The sequence below is a fragment of the Pleurodeles waltl genome, chromosome 2_1 (assembly GCF_031143425.1).
Source record: "Pleurodeles waltl isolate 20211129_DDA chromosome 2_1, aPleWal1.hap1.20221129, whole genome shotgun sequence".
NCBI classification, from domain to species: Eukaryota; Metazoa; Chordata; class Amphibia; order Caudata; family Salamandridae; genus Pleurodeles; species Pleurodeles waltl.
Window position 1 is genome coordinate 752,830,896 of NC_090438.1, and position 19,828 is coordinate 752,850,723.

General features: G+C 50.5%; 1 protein-coding gene across 4 annotated transcripts in view; it reads left to right on the forward strand.

Annotated features, from left to right (window-relative positions):
* The window catches only part of ACD (ACD shelterin complex subunit and telomerase recruitment factor), a 501,602-nt gene that overhangs the window by 120,372 nt on the left and 361,402 nt on the right, over positions 1-19,828 (forward strand). The window lies entirely within an intron of this gene.

Consider the following 19,828-nt stretch of genomic DNA (forward strand, 5'->3'; position numbering starts at 1 on the left):
CAAGACAATATAAGAATGCTGGTTGGCATGCCCCATCCTGTGGTTGACACTAGTTAGGGCTTAAATTAAGATATGAAAGTCCAATGATATTATGAAAATCCCTGGAATAAGTGCAGGAGATTCATTAATATAAATAGGACAACACTTGCCATGTGGTAGCAATTACCAAGAGTATTTAACTAGGATGAAACTCTTTTCTTTGTACATCCTCCAAGTCTACATAGCTTTGAAAAAGATAGAGAAATAAGAAAACACGCTTTAAAAATTGTAAGGGTACTTTATTTGAGCACCCAAGAGGAATAAGGGGTGAAGCTGAATAGTTGTTATAGCCAGTGGGACTTCTCATCATTGATCTTTATAACTTTTTCTTTACTGATGTACAGGAGGGGTGTCATTGCGAAAACGGTCCTACCACTGACACACTATCAAAGATGATTATTGAAATGAAAGCCTCTGACATTCTGGGTCAAGGACCTGTCCTATGACCTGGAGCAGCGCATGAAACATAACCTCATAGTAGATAGTTAACTACTGTCCCTGCCTTGGGTACATCATGTAAAGCTGTGGTGGTAGTATACTGGGTTTTGTTACTCTTACATGTGACCAGATCACTTTCTCTGTATCATTTTGCTGTAATGTGAAACCCAGAACCATACCCAGGCGTTTGGTGTACATATTGTGTGCATGCATATGCAGTACGTGTGTAGCACTTGTAAGGTAGTGGGACTCTGTGTCATGTGTGTCTGAGTACTGGGACCAGTGGAATCCATTTTGGATGGCCTTTATTTGGCATGACACAAAAAGGATGATAAGGAAAACTTCCAGTATTGGATCATTCGTAGATTCACATGCTTGAAACATTCCCCATTGTCGAAGTGGGAGTCCTATGGTACTTTAACAAAGCAGTACATATGTCATCATCATAGGCTATAATGGCAATGAAGTCAGTTTAATAGCCTATGTCCTTTTATTTTTATTTTTATTTTTTTGTTTTTTAAAGGACCAAACTCGAACTATAACCAATCGGGTGACAGCACTGTCTAGAATACTCCCAACAGAGGTGGAATCCCTCAGTTTTTCTACCACATGTCATGTGAAAGGAGCCTTCCTGAGCTCTGCTCAGTTCTTCAGCAATTACTTCTGTTTGGATCATCCAAGATTATATTTCATGTTGCGTTTCTTTAACCCTGGCACTAATATGTCAGAGTAGCAGAATACAAGGTAAAAGACTACAAAATATGTCTAATCTTTTCCTCAGAGACTCTCACATTCTGGGAGATGAGGCTATTTTTGCAACTACAGAATCTTAAATCTGTCACCCATTACGAGGAGAGTGCGAATTCCTTCACCTCACTGGAGAGGTCAAAGGGAGAGGTCGGGCCAAGGGTCCCCAGAAGGCGCAAAAAAAAGCCATAAAAAGACATATCATGAGTCATCATAAGGCACTTCTCACAGGGAGAGAAAATTGTAAAAAACAGACCCTCAACTACCTCTTCAACACTGACGCTACATTGGCCTCATCTATGATGGCCTAGTCTCCGACATCCCTTATCTACTGATGGCCTCATCTATGATGGCCTTGCCTATGAGGGCCTCGTCTACAATGGCCTTGTCTACGATGGCATCATCTATGACGGTCGTCTACGGTGGTCACCGTCGACGATCTAATATACGATGGTCGTCATCAACGATCTAATCTACAATGGTTGTCGACGATGACCTCATCTGTGATGGTTGTCGACGATTACCTCATCTATGATGGTTGTCGACGATGACCTCATCTATGATGGTTGTCGACGATGACCTCATCTATGATGGTCGTCAACAATGACCTTATCTATGATAGTCATCAATGACGGCCTCATCTACAATGGTCGTCCACAACAGCCTTATCTACGATGGTCGTCTACGTAAGACTCATCTACGATGTTCGGTGTACGACAGCCTCATCTATGATGGCCGCCTATGACAGCCTCATCTAAGATGTTCGCCTGCAACAGCCTTGTTTATGATGGTTGTCTACGACAATGGCCTTGTCGACAATGACCTAGTCTACGTAACCACGTCGACAACAGCCTAGTCCACATCTGCATTGTTTACAACAGCCTCATCTATGATGACGACCTCGTCTGAGTGTATCCTCTACGACAGCCTTGTCTATGATGATGGCCTCGTCTGTGACTGAATCCCCTACGAAGGCCTTGTCTACGACAAAGGCCTCATCGATAACAAACATTGTTGACATCAACCTAGTCGTTTACGCCCGCCTCGTCAACGTCGATCTCGACAATATATGCAAAGACGAAACCACGTAATCGTCAATAAGAACAAAAAAAAACATAATCCAGGATAATTTAATGTCCGGAATTAAGGGGACTAATTTGAGCACGTCTACAATAGTCAGCAATATATGGAGAGGCAATATCTTCAGGTCCATGTAACTCTAGTAGTAGACCTACATGACATGTTACACCCACAACTGGTGGATCCCCCCACCAGATAAATTTTGTTGGTTTCCATACCCTTTGGGAGCGAGTGACCAAACACTTCCAGCTTCCGATAGCAAACAAGCAATCAGGTTTTTTTTCTTTATGCTTTTAAATAGAAAAATTGTAAGACCTGTGCCAATTGTTGATATAGTCAGGAGTAATTACAATCCTGGAAAACCCTGTAACTCATAATCCCGCCTAACTAGCAAGGACATGTTCCCATTTGTGTCTAGTGCTACTGTACGGGCTGCCAATTCACTGGCAATACGGGGCAGGTATAACCACCAAATGTGGTCAGACATGTCCACAAACATAAGGTGTCTGCCGGAAGACAGAAATGACAGAAACAAAAGAAAAAAAAGATGCTGCGGGGAACGAAATATCCTCATCAGACATCTTAGATTGCGCTATAGATATAGCTTCAGTAGGATTCCCACAACTGGCAGGGTCAGTGGTCCTTAGACGCCAAGGTTGGTTCAAGGCCACAACATTTATTATCTGAGGTAAAAATATATCTAATATTTTACTTTACCATGCCGACTCTCTATTTGGCATGCACGTCAAACATGCCTTTCAAGCAGTCAAAGCTGACTCTAACATCCTAAGATTTTTTGACACATTACAATTTCAAAAGAAACACTCTTGTAGAGGGACCCGCGAAAGACACGTATCCATGTCAAGGAGGATATCAAAGGTTTCTGATTTATCAATCCTCTCAGTAACCCTTAGGCTAGCTTACCTACAGTGACAATGTTCTGATGCTGTTTATGCCATCATGTGGCTGAAACAATTCTGAAGAATTTTGTCCTTGATGGTGGAAAATAGCATTGGACAAATAAGTCTTGGATCTCATCGCTTATAGACAGATGTTGGTTCACCCATATTCCGCCACTACTCCATCAAAACGAGGGCTCCCACCTCATCTCCATCTCCTTCGGAAGGGAGTGCTAGCTATGCAAATCAAAGGTTTCATAGAGAAAGGCCCACATTCTCAGCAAGGAACTGACTTCTATCCTCGTTTTTTCCTCGTAAACAAGAAGATAAAGGAGTAGCAATCCATCATAGACCTCCTGAAAATTAAACAAGTATATCCGGAAAACAATCCTTTTACATTATCACCCTCACCCACAGCACAACAGCTCTGAATTTACAGGATTCATACTAATGCATTCACACACTCTCATCAGAGTTCTTCCATTTGGCTGCAAATCAGCTTTGTTTCAGGAAGGACTGTCATCAGGTATTCCCTTATTTCGACAACTGAATGATAAAAGCACCAACTGCATTTCAAGCGTCCAAGGCCACAGAGGCTTGCCTAAAGTTGTTTTCACAAACTAAGGTGGTCATTCTGACCTCGGCGGTAAAAGGCGCCTACCGCCGGTCAGAAATCCTCCATAATTCCGCCGCGGTCGCGGTAACCCGCCACGGTCATTCTGACCCGCAGCAGCCAAACCTCCGAAAATCCGACAGCCACAACAGACCGCCAGACCAGCGGTCGGCGGAAAAGTGGAGGTGACCAAACCTCCACCGTCACGCCAACAGAAATACGCCCATGCCATTACGACCCACGAATCCACGCGGCGGTCTTTCAAACGCGGTTTTCCATTGGCGGTACACACCGCCGCGGTCAGAATACACACAAACGAACAAAACTCAGCCACATTGGACGATTTGAATTCCACACACCTGATACACATACACACACCACTCCCACACACACAATACAATATAAAACACACACCCACATCACCCACAAACCCCTACGACCAAAAATTCAGAAAGAAGCACTGAGAGACACATCAGCGATCACAGAATACCATCACACAGAGGCACACTACACCATCACCCACACAATATCCACACACAAAACAACACACACCACCACACTCAACACACTTAACTACACATACTCCACCCCACACATCATACACACCACTCCATGGCACCCCAAAGACACCCCCGCTTCTCAGACGAAGAACTCAGGGTCATGGTGGAGGAAATCGTTCGGGTAGAGCCCCAGCTCTTCGGCACACAGGTCCAATACACCAGCATTGCCCGGAGGACGGAGCTATGGCAGAGGATTGTCGACAGGGTCAATGCTGTGGGACAGCACCCCAGAAATCGGGAAGACATCAGGAAGCGATGGAACGACCTACGGGGGAAGGTGCGTTCCATGGTATCCAGGCACAACATCGCCGTGGAGAAGACTGGCGGAGGACCCCCACCTCAACCCCCACAATTTACAACATGGGAGGAGGAAGTCTTGAACATCCTGCATCCTGACGGCCTCGCAGGAGTCGCCGGAGGAATGGATTCTGGTAAGTTGAAGCTTCAATACTGCTCCCCCCCCACCTGCATGCCAAATCATACCCCAACCCTCACCCCCATCCTCGAACCCCACCCTCACCCCCACCCCCATCCTCACCCCCACCCTCACCCCCACCACCATCCTCACCCCCACCACCATCCTCACCCCCACCCCCAGCACACCTATTCCCTGCCAATGTCTCACCATCACAACCCACACATCCCAAAACCTAGGCCTGCATGCGTCCACTAAGCATGGACACCCATCACCAAAGCATGCCCAATGCATATACACATCCCCCCCACAAGCCACCCTCACCAAAGCACCCACACACGAATGCCAGCACTTGGGGACACGGAAACCCACAGATACACCCATATGCCACACATTGAAACTATAATCATACCTCTATACCCCTGCAGGACCCGACCGTCAACACACCGCCACGGAGGGCCCAGAATTCTCCACACCCCCCACCCAAGAGGCCGTCAGCGATGACAGCAGCTCTATCGACCTGGACACTGATGACCAGCCCGGACCATCGGGGACCTCTGGACAGTCGGTTTCCCTCACACAGGCACAGGCCACTACAGACCCAAACCCCTCTGGGAACACCAGCACAGCTCCCACCCAGCGGGCCCATGCCTCTGTCTCCAGGGCGCGTCAATCTGCGGTGTGTCTACCACTGCAGGGCACCCAGGATAACCCACCACCCCAACAACAACAGGGACCTGGGGGCAGTGGTAGTGGGCACACCGGCCAGGGGGCAGAGGCCCAGGGAAACAGGGCAACTCGGGCCCAGGGAACCCACTCTCCACGAGGCCCTCACCACCATCATGGGAGCATACAACCGCTCCCAGGAGACGATGGCGACGGTACTGGCCCGGTTCCAGGAGATCCAGGTACTGGAGGAGGAACACTATCGGGGGTACAGGGAGGACATCAGAGCCCTCACCTCCACCCTGATTACCATGGTAGGGCTGCTGCAGGACCTCATCAACACCAGGACGGACACTCAACAACAACAAAGGGCCCCTGCCACTAGCCTGGACCAAGAACAGCCAACCACCTCCGCCGGCGCTAGTGGACAGGAGGCCCCCGCACAACAGCAGCCCACCAGACCCCCACCTCCTGCAGGAGAAGAACCACCCTGCAAGAGGGCCCTAAGATCTCGCAAGAAGACAGAGTAGGATGTCAAGACCCCCGCCAGCAAAGGATACCACCTGATGTCATCCCACTGTCCCACATTGTCACCCTGTCCATCCTTGAACTGCCCATGCTCCATCTCTCCACAGGCCTATGGACAATGCACCTGTGTGACTGTTACTCTGGACTCTGCCATGGACATTCCTTCACCATAGCCCCCACCCACTTGAAACCACCCATCCCATTTTGAGCACTGAAATAAACACCTATTTTGCACAAAACTATCTGGAGTCTGGCTGTGATTTCAAAATAATGTAATTGACATGACAGTGCAAATATGTCCTTGTACATAGTGAAGTCAACAAACAGCTGCCACAAAGCTGTAGTCCATGGGGAAACGAAGCACAGGACTCGTAGTGGGGACCCCAGATCTGAAATAGGGAGGGAAAAGCCACAACTCAGTCATCATACACTGGGGCAAATAGACAGGCAGCAGAGATGCAGGAGAGTAGTTCACATTTACTAAATTATGTTTGAATTGTTACCTGTGTCCTATTGGAAGTACTGTTCAATGATTCTGTCCCTGTTGTCTGTTTCAGCCCCGTCGTCTTCCTCCTCGTCACTCTCCACAGGTTCCACAGCTGCCACAACACCACCGTCTCGACCATCCTCCTGCAGGAAAGGCACCTGGCGGCGCAAAGCCAGGTTGTGAAGCATGCAGCAGGCCACGATGATGTGACACACCTTCTTAGGTGAGTACATTAGGAATCCACCTGTCATATGCAGGCACCGAAACCTGGCCTTTAGGAGGCCGAAGGTGCGTTCGATCACCCTCCTAGTACGCCCATGGGCCTCATTGTACCGTTCCTCTGCCCTGGTCCGGGGATTCCTTACTGGGGTCAGTAGCCACGACAGGTTGGGGTACCCAGAGTCCCCCAATAGCCATACACGGTGTCTCTCTAGCTGTTCCATCACGTAAGGGATGCTGCTATTCCTTAGGATGTAGGCGTCATGCACTGACCCTGGGAATTTGGCATTTACATGCGAGATGTACTGGTCAGCCAAACACACCACCTGGATGTTCATGGAATGGTAACTTTTTCTGTTCCTGTACACCTGCTCCCTGTCTCTTGGGGGAACCAAAGCCACATGGGTCCCATCAATGGCACCAATGACGTTGGGAATATGTCCAAGGGCGTAGAAATCACCCTTCACTGTAGCCAATTCGCCCACCTCAGGGAAAATGATGTAGCTCCTCACGTATTTCATCAGGGCAGACAACACTCTGGATAACACCTTCGAAAACATGGGCTGAGACATCCCAGAAGCAATTCCCACTGTTGTCTGAAATGACCCACTTGCCAAGAAATGGAGTACTGACAGGACCTGCACCAGAGGGGGAATCCCTGTGGGTTGGCGGATGGGGGACATCAGGTCGGGCTCCAGCTGGGCACACAGTTCTTGTATAGTGGCACGGTCAAGCCGGTAGGTCAGGATAATGTGGCGTGCTTCCATTGTCGACAGGTCCACCAGCGGCCTGTACACGGGAAGATTCATCCGTCTCCTCGCCAAACCCAGCGGACGGTGCCTAGGAAGGACAACATGGAGCACACAGTCAAGCAACCCACAGGTACGTACTCACAGCTTGCACAGTAAACGATTCTCTATGCAGTGAATGGCGTGTCTGAGTGGCTATGCAAGGCCTAGGCCTGTGTGACGCAGTTGAAATTGAGCCATGTGGACCCTCGAAATGGCGGCTGCCTGACCTGTGAAGTGTGACAATGGGATGTGAGGTCAATGCGCTGGCGTGGCACACCGCGGCGGTCGGCGGTCGAAGACCGCGGCGCGAAGCCGCATTGGTTAACATTGAAGCCTATGGGTTTCAGGAGCCAATGGCGAAGGGCGCTGGCGGTGGCGGTACGCACCGCCGCGGTACGCACCGCCGCGGACGTGACCGCCATTTTCTATCTACTTATTCACTTGCGACTTGAACTTTCACAGGAGAGGACCTATACTGCAAGTGTTGCTGTGACCTCGGTCTGGAAGGGACAATGGCTGCTGCGCCTGGGGAAAGGGCCCCTGCCTTCACTGGAGAAGAGTTGGAGAAACTTGTGGATGGGGTCCTCCCCCAGTATGCGCTACTCTACGGTCCTCCAGACCAACAAGTGAGTTTAATTCAATATGGATTTTGGGCCACTGGCTGGCTTGGGGGCCTGGCGGGGATGGGGGGCATGTTGGGCCTGGCGGGGGGCCTGGCGGGGGGCCTGGCGGGGATGGGGGGCATGTTGGGCCTGGCGGGGGCCTGGCGGGGGGCCTGGCGGGGATGGGGGGCATGTTGGGCCTGGCGGGGGGCCTGGCGGGGATGGGGGGCGTTGGGCCACTGGCAACGAAAATGCAGACAAACTTGAACGTGGTATTTCTCCCTCCCTGTACGTGTCACATAGGTCCGCGCCCATGAGAAGATCGGGATTTGGCGTGCCATCGCCAAGGAAGTCCGGACCCTGGGGGTCCACCATCGACGGGGCACCCACTGCCGCAAGAGGTGGGAGGACATCCGCCGCGGGACCAAGAAGACCGCCGAGTCTCTGCTGGGGATGGCCTCCCAACGTAGGCGGGGTGCCTGCCGTCAACTGACCCCCCTGATGTTCCGGATCCTGGCGGTGGCCTACCCTGATTTGGATGGGCGCGTGAGGGCAGCACAGCAGACACAAGGGGGTGAGTACAAGCATTATCTACTCTGTTGTTGCGCAGTGGAGGTGTCTGGGTGGGGGAGGAGGGCTGGGGGTCCCCCTAGGCCAGGGCGATATCTGTAGGCTGGGCACCCCCGTAAGCCCCTGTGTCCCCAGCCACCACCCTCAGTAGTGTGTCAGTACAGCCATCCCTGGGCCGTGTCATCCATGGGTGCAGTTGTCAACTCTAGGCGTGTAGGGCATGTTCCACGGAATGCGTAGCGGACCCCAAGTGCGCAACTTAGTGCAGGGGGCATCTGTGTCTGTCATGTCCGCTAACTGTACCGGTGATCCATGTACTCAAAATCTCTTTATTTCTCTCTCCCCCCCCTTTTTGTTTCTCTTTCTGTGCTTGTGTGCATCAGCATCATCAGGCGGAGGAGAAGTGGCATCGGGGCAGGAGGGAGCTGCATCTCACATGGCCCAGGAGGGCCATGCCACAGAGTCTGACTGGACCAGTGAGACGGAGGGCGAGGGGAGCTCCACAACGGGGACGACTGGACCCTGCAGCGACACGGACACGTCCTCGGAAGGGAGCTCCCTTGCGGGGGTGGCACCATCCGTGCCCCCCGCCATTACAGGTACAGCCGCCACCCAGCGCACCATCTCCGCCCTCCCAGCAGCCCCTCAGCGTTCGCCCCGTGCCCGCTCTGCCAGGAAGCCGGGCATCTCCTTCGCCCCAGGCACCTCAGGCCCTGCCCCTGTTACCCCCGCTGCCCTCAGTGAGGAGGTCATTGACCTCCTCCGAACGCTCATTGTTGGGCAGACTACCCTTTTGAATGCCATCCAGGGGGTGGAGAGGGAGGTTCATCGCAGCAATGCGTACCTGGAGGGCATTCATTCGGGTCAGGCTGCCCATCAGCGATCGTTCCAGGCTCTGGCCTCAGCACTGACGGCAGCCATTGTCCCTGTCTCCTGCCTCCCTCTACTAACTCCCTCCTCCCAGTCTCCTGTTCCTCTGCCTGTCCCACCCACACCATCAGACCAGCCTGCACACACCTCAACACCCAAGAGCAGCTCATCCAAACATAAGCACCACAGATCACGCAGACATTCACACAAGCAACATTCCGATGCAGACATGCCAACAGTCACTACCACCTCTGTGACCCCTACCTCCTCGTCTCCCTCCTCCCTCCCTGTGACGTCTACACTCACACCTTCATTCACCTCACCATCAGCCAGTGTTTCCATCACCAGCACACCCTCCAGTACAGTCCGCACACGTGCAGTCACCACCCCCACTGCCATTTACACGTCCCCTGTGTCCTCTCCCTCTGTGTCTGTCACCCCCTCTTCCACACCACACAAACGCAGCCACCCACCCACCCAACAGCCATCCACCTCACGACAGCCTCCCGCTCCTGCACCTGCACCCAAAGACAGCAAACTTGTCTCGCCTACAACCACATCCTCTCCCTCCACTCCCATACCCACTGTACCTACCACTATCCATTGTCCCAAGAAAATCTATCTCTCTACTGCTACCTTCTTTCCTGACCCTGAGCCCCCCCCTCCTTCTCGTCGGGGTAAGAAGAGCACCTCAGCCACCACCAGCCCTGCAGCCCCCTTGACAAGGGTGCAGGGGTTTTGGAGCCCACCAGCCCGCAGGTCTGGATCTTCGCCCAGCAGCAAGGGGACAGCCAGCCCACCCCCTGGGAAGAGGAGCAGAAGGCGGAAGGGCCGCCGCCGGAGCCCGGATTCTATATCCCCCCAGGACACTAGCCAGCCACCGTCAACAGCCACAGCTCCAAAGGGAGGAAAGGGCCACAGACTCCCGACTAAGGAGGGCAAGGGCAGCAAGGCGGAGAAGTCAGGCAGCAGGCCTGCTGCCCATGGAGGACCCGTCACAGCTGCCCAGGAGGAGCCCGCAACCCCCATAGCCGCTGCCCCGGGAGGAACCGGCACAGCTGCCCCGGGAGAGCCCACCACCCCCATAGCCGCTGCCCAGGGAGGACCCAGCCCAGCTGGCCAGGAGGGCCCCACCACCCACAGCCCAGGTGGGCATTGAAGGAGCACCATCCCCGCTGCCCAGGAGGGCACCACCAGGCAATGAGCAGTTGGCCATTGAATGTCCGCCGTCTCCAGCACCGCTCCGCTGGGGACCGCCGTCTCAAGAACCGCTGAACTGGGCCCTTCAAGGCAAGGACCGCTGAACTGGGCCCTTCAAGGCAAGAACCGCTGAACTGGGCCCCGCCGTCTCCAGCACCGCTCCGCTGGGGACCGCCGTCTCAAGAACCGCTGAACTGGGCCCTTCAAGGCAAGGACCGCTGAACTGGGCCCTTCAAGGCAAGGACCGCTGAACTGGGCCCTTCAAGGCAAGGACCGCTGAACTGGGCCCTTCAAGGCAAGGACCGCTGAACTGGGCCCTTCAAGGCAAGAACCGCTGAACTGGGCCCTTCAAGGCAAGAACCGCTGAACTGGGCCCTTCAAGGCAAGAACCGCTGAACTGGGCCCTTCAAGGCAAGAACCGCTGAACTGGGCCCCGCCGTCTCCAGCACCGCTCCGCTGGGGACCGCCGTCTCAAGAACCGCTGAACTGGGCCCTTCAAGGCAAGAACCGCTGAACTGGGCTCTTCAAGGCAAGAACCGCTGAACTGGTCCCTTCCAGGCAGGAACCGCTGGCCCTTTGGCAGACGTGGCAGGACAGGATCTGTCTCGGGCAGGGCTGCAGGATGTCCTCTGGCCAACATGCCTCCTCCAGTGGCAGTGGAGTCTGTTATGGACTGTTTTGACTGTGGCTTTGCTCTCCCCAGGATGGCCCAGTGGGCAGGCCACCCACTGTATGGACTGTATGGACTGTGGCTTTGCTCTCTCCAGGATGGCCCAGTGGGCAGGCCACCCACTGTATGGACTGTATGGACTGTGGCTTTGCTCTCCCCAGGATGGCCCAGTGGGCAGGCCACCCACTGTATGGACTGTGGCTTTGCTCTCCCCAGGATGGACCAGTGGGCAGGCCACCCACTGTATGGACTGTGGCTTTGCTCTCCCCAGGATGGCCCAGTGGGCAGGCCACCCACTGTATGGACTGTATGGACTGTGGCTTTGCTCTCCCCAGGATGGCCCAATGGGCAGGCCACCCACTGTATGGACTGTTTGGACTGTGGCTTTGCTCTCCCCAGGATGGGCCAGTGGTCATGGAGTCCCCTCGTGGATCTGGCGTCGTGTACTCAAGTGGCTGAGGTGCCCCCCCTTCCCTTCCCCCTGAGGTGCCTGCCCTTTTTTCTTTCTGATGCCCCTGCAGTGTTCTCTCCGTGGAGTTCTTGTCGTGGGACTGGGCCTTGCCCCTTTGCTCAGGACCCCTGTGGTCCACGGACAGTGGTTGGACTACATTTAGTAGATGTATATATTTTGTACATAGTTTATTTATTTATTGGGATTACTGCTGTCCATTTTTCAATATATCTGCCCGTTTAAGATCTCTTCTTTTGGTCTTTGCATTATTTAGGAGGGGGGGTTTGTGGGTTGTGACAGTGATCTGTGGGAATGCATTGATGTGTGTGTTGTAGTGGGTGTGGGTGGGTGGGTGTGTGCCGGTAATCTTTTCCCTCCCCTGTGTCGTAGGTGCAGTACTCACCGATGTCTTCCGCGCCGCCGGGCGTGCTCCTGGTACAGGAGCAGGTATAGGAGTGCGGGGATGACCTGCAACTCGGGTTCCATACTGCCGGAATCTCGCGTGGAGTATGTGGAGGTGAGCGTTTTCCCGTTCGTAGTCTGTTTCCGCCGTGTTTTTATCGGCGGTGCTCCCGCCCCGGAAAAGGTGGCGGATTGGTGGGTCGTGATAGGGTGAGCGGTACATTGTCTGCCGCCTGGCTGTTGGCGGGGACCGCCGCGCTGTTTGTTTGTTCCGCCGTGGCGGTCGGAGTGTTAATGCGGCGGGCTGTGTTGGCGGTTCCCGCCAGGGTCAGAATTGCATATTTTGGACCGCCGGCCTGTTGGCGGTTTGGCCGCCGCTTTATCACCGACCGCCAGGGTCAGAATGAGGGCCTAAGTCTTCTTGTGAATTATCAAAGATCATCAACTCCGCCATTCAATAAGATACTGTTTCAGGGCCTCAACACTAGATGCTGTCCAAAACAAAGACTTTCTTTTTAAAGACAAGCAATTAAGGCTCTAGGAACTGTTTTAAAAAAATAAATAAATCAGTGCGTCTGTTCAGTTAGCTTTTGTGGATCATGCCCTCAGCGATCAATATGATCCCTGTTGCACACCTGAAAATGAAAGCCGTACAGGAGCAACTGCAAAAACAATAGATTCAATCAAACAAATCGTTTGAGGGCCTGGTGAAATTCACACGGGTATGATGGAAACTATAGCCTGGTGGTCCCTGACTATAGATGCTTCCCTGGAAAGCTGGAACAGTCAGCTACGGAACCTGCAAATTCAAGGAAAGTTATCTCTGCTCCAGAAGTGCATGCATATCAGTCCCCTAGAGCTCAAAGACATCTACTCAATCTCCAAACTTTCCTGCCAATGATAGCAGAGTCTTTGGTGTTAGTTTGCACGGACAATACCACCATCCTGCAATATGTGAATAAACAAAGTGACACTAGATTACTGGTGCTGTCCAAGGAAGATCAGGAAATCTGGAGCCGGCTAACAACACACAGATTAACTCTTCAGGCCTGACATGTTCCCTGGACTAGAAATCTCATAGCAGACATGCTAAGCAAAACTTGAAACAGCCTACACGAATGGGAGTTTCATCAGTCGACACTAAGTATGATCTTCTCATTCTGGGGCAACCGGCTCTGCATTCCTTTGCAACAAACGAAAACCGCGAATGCGAGTTCTGTGCAAGTTGGCTTCCACATCCAGGATTGTGAGGGAATGCCTTTTGACAGATGGTCCGGGATCTATGCCTGCCTTTTTCCCCGATACCTTTAATACCAAAGGTTCTCGCCAAGAGGACAACTGAGCGGTGTTGCCTCACCCTTATAGACCCCAGGTGGCCCACACAGCATTGGTTCACGGAGCTTCTCCTGCTATCGAAATACACCCACAGTCACCTACCAACATTCTGTAAACGTTTGACGATGAACTCATGCCAGGTCCTTCATCCTGACCCGACCGGTCTCCTCTAATGTGCACAGCTCCTAAATTCCATGAATTTAAAGATCTCAGTATTCCTCAGGACTGCAGATGTATTCTCTCCAAGTCAAGGCGGAAACCATGATAAAGAAATGTAAACTTTATCTGAAACATTTCTGCCTAGGGTGCAAGGAATCAAACCAACATCCTCTACTAGCATACTCTGGCAAATAACTTTGCTGTCTCCTCTCACTAGCTCTGTCACAGTTGGTACATACATCCGTTAGGGTACAGCTTGCAGCAATGTCAAGATATAGATGCCCATCACATTTTCTCTCTTTCTACTCTTGCAAAATCATCAAACTGTTCATAAGATAATTACTCAGAGTTATTTCCTCCAGTCAAGGCTTCTTTCCCAGGCTGGCACCTGAACATAGTTCTATTTCAACTCATGGAGAGTTTGTTCAAACCCATTCACATAGCACACCTTATATTTCTCACATGAATGGTCGCCTTGTTACTAGTGCTCACTCTGACAAGTAGGGTAGAGGAGATACAGGCTTTTTCAACTCAAAAACCTACTTGCGCCTCACAGGCAATTTAGTACTTCTCTGAACCAATCCAAAGATTTATTCACAAGTTTCCTTCAGATTTTGCCTCAATAAACCTATAATATTTCAGACTTTATTTCCGAATTCAGCATCACCAGCTGAGAGATCTAATCATACGCTAGGTATCAAGTGATATCTAAAATTCTGCTTACATTGCACTGAACAACTCATGAGAACAGACAGACTGTTGAACTCAGATAGATTCACTCTTAAGGGTGCTCCAGTCAGAGTGGCAACCATCGCTCAATGGATTTTAGCGCAGTCCTGTTCTGGTACTCAAAGACAGCAAGCTCCTCACAGAGAAAACTAGGGTGCACTCAACTAGGGCACTGCCTACCTCAACTACTTTGTTTGCGGAAGTGCCTCTGGAGAAGAAATGTCACACTGCGACTTGGAAAGGTGTGCATATAATTCATGCAGCGTTATTACCTGGAATTGGCACAACGCCGTGATGCAGAGGTTGGACATGTTTTACTACACCACTTATTTCAATAAGGGGAGCCTCTTTTGGTTCCATGTGTTTACGTATTCATGCAAAATTTTAATGTATGGTGTGTTTGTGTATAAATATGTGTATATATATATATATATATATGTGTGTGTCTGTGTTTCTTGTCATGTTTGGGTTTATGTGAGCATGTGCTGCTTGTGTGTGTTTGAGTGAGTGGGTCCATGTAAAGGTGTGCATGTGCTCTGGATAGGACTGGGGAGAGGGATTTAGGATGAGGAAGGAGTGGGAGGTTGGGCACAAGGTAGGGGGGTGATAGGAGGCTGCGTTCAGTGAGGAGGCCAGACACTGGAATGACCGCTGGAGGCAAGACATGGCACCGTGAATGCCATCCAGGTAACCTAGCATCTGGGTCATCTGACCACTAAGACCGTGGATGGCATTCAGTAGTGCGGTCTGGCCTACAGCAGTAGTCTGCAGTAGATCAATAGCCTCCTCATCGAGCGTAACTTGGGAGACGTGCAGGGGAGAGTGCCTGTAGAAAAGGTGAAACCACCCTCTTTTGCAGAGCGGCTATGGCCAGCTGGGAGTGGGGGCAAGAGGGAGTGTGGAGATGGAAACGTGGGTGACAGATGATGATTGAGGTAGAGTAGTCGCACTAGGGTACGCCACCACTAGCGACTGGTTGTCTGTGGAGGCCTGCGAAGATGATGAGGATTCGTTCATGGCCTCTGCGCCAGTACCCTCATCCTCCATGGCACTGGGTCCCTCTGTCAGTGGTGTCTGTACCAGGGACACAGTGTCCAGCTTCATCTCTTCTGACGTAACCGTTGTCACCTTTGCCTTGCTCAGGTGATGCTGTAAAGACAGATAGAGCAGTTTGAGGGTATCGGGATAAATAGATTTCAACATGAATTTTGCTCACAGAACATTTGCGAAGTATACATATTAAACTAGCTTCAGGGTGCTGAAACCTGGCTTTTTAGGCATCAGTATCTCATGCCTATAGGGAAAAATACCACAAACCATTTGGTCATGTGAAATTCCTCATGCTAGCTCCCATATCATGTATGTCTTTTGACTCTTAACCACTTTAATTTCTCTGCATAACAAATGGCTTTGACAGCATTAGTACGTACATAGGTCTAGATCCATTCCTAAACCACTTCAGTACAGAGCAAAACATTTCCACACATCCAAAGGAGACCTGTTTTGGGCCTGATATTGACTCATCAAAATGAGATACTCCAAAATCTATGTAATGGAACCTTCTATCTGCAATTGTTCTTTTAAGTATCTTTTTTGTCACCATTATTGCTTTCTTATCTGAAACACTTAAACGACACTTAAAGACACAACTAAGGACACTTAAATCTCATTTGGGGTATGTGTAACGCTGTCACCAATGTAGACACATTCCTGTCGTCTGTTTCAGTCAATACATTCTGGCATTAAAATTCATGTTGGTTGGCACAGACTGGCTTACATGCATATTTGGGAAGGACTGAGGCTTCATGACAACCTGCTACTGTCTACATGAAATGAGTTGAATTTGTCTATTGAAACATTTTTCTAGCATATTTCGGGTATGGAATGATGCTGAAGTAGATGTTTCCAGTCCTTTTGGTGCAGATGCTCATGATCATATTTTTATTGAACCAACTTACCAATGTAAAGTCTGAAACATGAACTGGCTTGTTGGAAATGGCCCTTTTTGCAGGGATATCCCCAAACGTTTTTCCTTTCTCCTCCTATTTTTCTGACCTTTTTGTTGACTGTAGGACTCTGGGCACTTTACCACTGCCAATCAGTGCTAATGTGCATGTTCTCTTACCCTTAAAACTTGATACAATTGGCTTATTTAATTTACCCATAGGTCCCCTTGTAAAATGGTGTAACATATACCCTGGGCATGTAAATTAAATACTACTAATGGGTCTGCAGTGCAGATTGCACTACACACATGTCTCAGGCCTGCCACTTTAGGACCTGCATACGCAGTTTACTGCCACGCTGACTTGGAAAGTCAAACCACTTGCCAAAGCATAAACTCCCTTTTTACTACACCCAAGTCACCCCTAAAGTAGGCCCTAGATATCCCTATGGGCAGGGTGCTGTGTATTTAAAAGGTAAGATATATATTTTTATGTACTACATGTCCTAGTAGTAACAAACAGCTTATTTTGTTTTTCAATGCTGTGAGTGCTGCTCCTCTCATAGGTTTGCATTGGGAATTCCCTTATATATGTCTAAGTACTAATTTCTGATCTATAAGGAGTAGCATGGAGATGTTTAGAATGGTAGTGAGAAATCCTGCTTACTGGTTAGGTGGATTTTTTTATTACTATTTTAGAAATGCTACTTTTAGTAAGTGAACACGTCTCTGTGCCTATAACTCTAGTGCTTTGCAGCCTGATTCCAATCCACGTCTGGGGCAAAGTGACGGCTCCATTTGGTGCATACTTTCCAGACAGCCATAACACAGGAAGGGCTGAGTGTGACAGAATAGATATCTGCATACTCATAGTCATCCTGGGCTGGGGAGAAGGAGTGTCGTTCACATCTTACATGTCAGTAGACTCAATCAATCAATCATGGATTTGTAAAGAGGTGGTTGAGGTATGCTGGTCCTATGTTGTACAGTGCCTTGTAGGTGTGCCCTGCCCTCACACAATGGAGTGATTATCCCTTACTGATGTCTGGAGACAGGGCTGGGTTGAAAGGGTGTGGTGCTTGACTTGAAAGGGTCCCTTTAAAGTTACCCTCTGAATAAAGGCATTTTGAGTATAAGTAGAGGGCTTCTGCTCCCCGATTTTAGAACCCCTTGGAATTGGGACCGAACTGCTGCCAGAAGGACCACTGGACTGCACAAAGGACTCATCCAGACCTCTCTTCTTTTGCTGCCCTGCTGCCTGCTGGGTGACCCAAAGGACTCAACTGGATTACTTTTCTGTATGTTTCCTTGCTGCCAGCGGCCCTCCTGACTTTTGCTGCATTAGGCCCTATGGGACTGCCAGGAGGAACTGCGAACTAGCTATGTGCTACAGTGCAACCCTTTCTGTTGCTGCAGCCTGCCTGGGATATTCACCTCCAGTGTTCTCCAGGGACTGTATAAACTCCCACACGCCCACCCCCATTTTGCATTTAAAGTCTACATTGAGTGTAAGTTGAGCGATGTACCCAAATCTGCTGGGAGTGCGCTCCTGTTCACCATGGGATTGTGCTCCTTGATTAGCGCTGCAAGAGCGCTACTTAATTTCCCTCTTGACAGCCCTTAGTGCGTGGTGAGTGCTCTGACCTAAGGGATTTGTGTGGTCTGAGCAGGCCTTACAGACTGAGCTGATCGAGGGCCCTCTGCAAGTACAGCGAAGGGAGCACTGCCCTCTGTGTTTGCCTGGAGCGCATGGAGAGCACTTCCTGGCTCCCATTCTAGGACGGTCCCCCCAGCCAATGAGGACTACAACCAACGACCTCCCGAAACCCAAAGAGGTCTCCAACGCGACCAGCACCTTCCTGTTCTTCCCCACCATGCATGGTCGACCCAGGGGTACTCAAATCTCACATGGCCAGCTGTCATTGGTTCCCTGCATCCCTTATACATGTGCGCACTGAGGCCAGAGGGACGCAGCCTGGTCATTACTTAGGGAGCTGCGCCACAGGCTCGAGCAGCTGCCTTTGCCGATGCCTGTGTTGCTATTTGTGGGTTATGAAGTGAATGGATTTACAAAGTTTCACATGTGGGTACATATAACATACCTACTCTTGTATGACTAGGACACAGAGTACCACGGCAATGATTATCTCTGGTGGACAGTACTTATAATTGGTAGTGCTGTGGGACATATGATATCTGCTTACCCTAAAGTGTCTAATAGGAGGACAGGTACACTGTCCCCTAGGCCCTTAGGATAGATTTAATGTTATTCCTGTTTGGCTAGTGCTATTTGGTGACTTTTGTGTCTCTTTCCAGTACAGTACGCCGATACATGGACCCTCTTTAATAACATGTTGTAGTTTATGTTGCCTTATATTGTGATAGCCATGTATCTGATCTTTTCTTTTGGTGCTCGCACAGTCAGGGTAGGTAGTGACCGTGCATTACTCGCCTAATCTGTAGTAATGGCGCTTTTCATGACTGTACAATCTAGAAACCATTTACTCTTATTGTCCCCACTGTACTGTTTGACAATTCCCTAATATGCACAGTAATTCTGAGTTGTAATGTTCTGGTCCAATCATGTGTTTATACTATAAAATGTGTGTGTGTGTGTGTGTGTAAATGTGTATATATATATATATATATGTTCGATGGCATGTGTAGCTGCAGATACACATGCTGTGCACATCCCGCCATCTGGTGTTGGGCTCGGAGTGTTACAAGTTGTTTTTCTTCGAAGAAGTCTTTTCGAGTCAGGAGACCGAGGGACTCCTCCCATTTCGACTCCATTGCGCATGGGCGTCGACTCCATCTTAGATTGTTTTTTTTCCGCCATCGGGTTCGGACGTGTTCCTTTTCGCTCTGTGTTTCGGGTCGGAAAGTTAGTTAGAATCTCGGAAAAATCGTCGGTATTGTTTGCGTTCGGTATCGGGTTAGTTACAGCAGATCGACACCGAATTAAGAAGAGCTCCGGTGGCCCTTCGGGGTTTTCTTCCATCCCCGTCGGGGCCTGGTCGGCCCGGCCACGTGTCTCTTCAAGGCTGATGGAACGGACCCCATTCCGCTTCTGTCCAGAATGCCATAACAAGTATCCATATACAGATCAACATCTGGTCTGTAACTTGTGTTTGTCACCAGAACACAAGGAGGATACTTGTGAGGCCTGTCGAGCGTTTCGGTCCAGGAAGACACTCAGGGACCGAAGAGCAAGAAGACTGCAAATGGCGTCGGCGCCGACAGGACAAGAGCGTTTCGAGGAGGAGGAAGAAACATTCTCCACCCAGGAGTCGGACTCTGAGGAGATCGATCCCGAGGAAACGCCGAAAACCGTGAGTAAGACGTCGAAAACAAAAACTCACGAGAAAAGTGCTAAAGCCCAGGGGACGCCACCGCCAACAGGCCATGGCTTA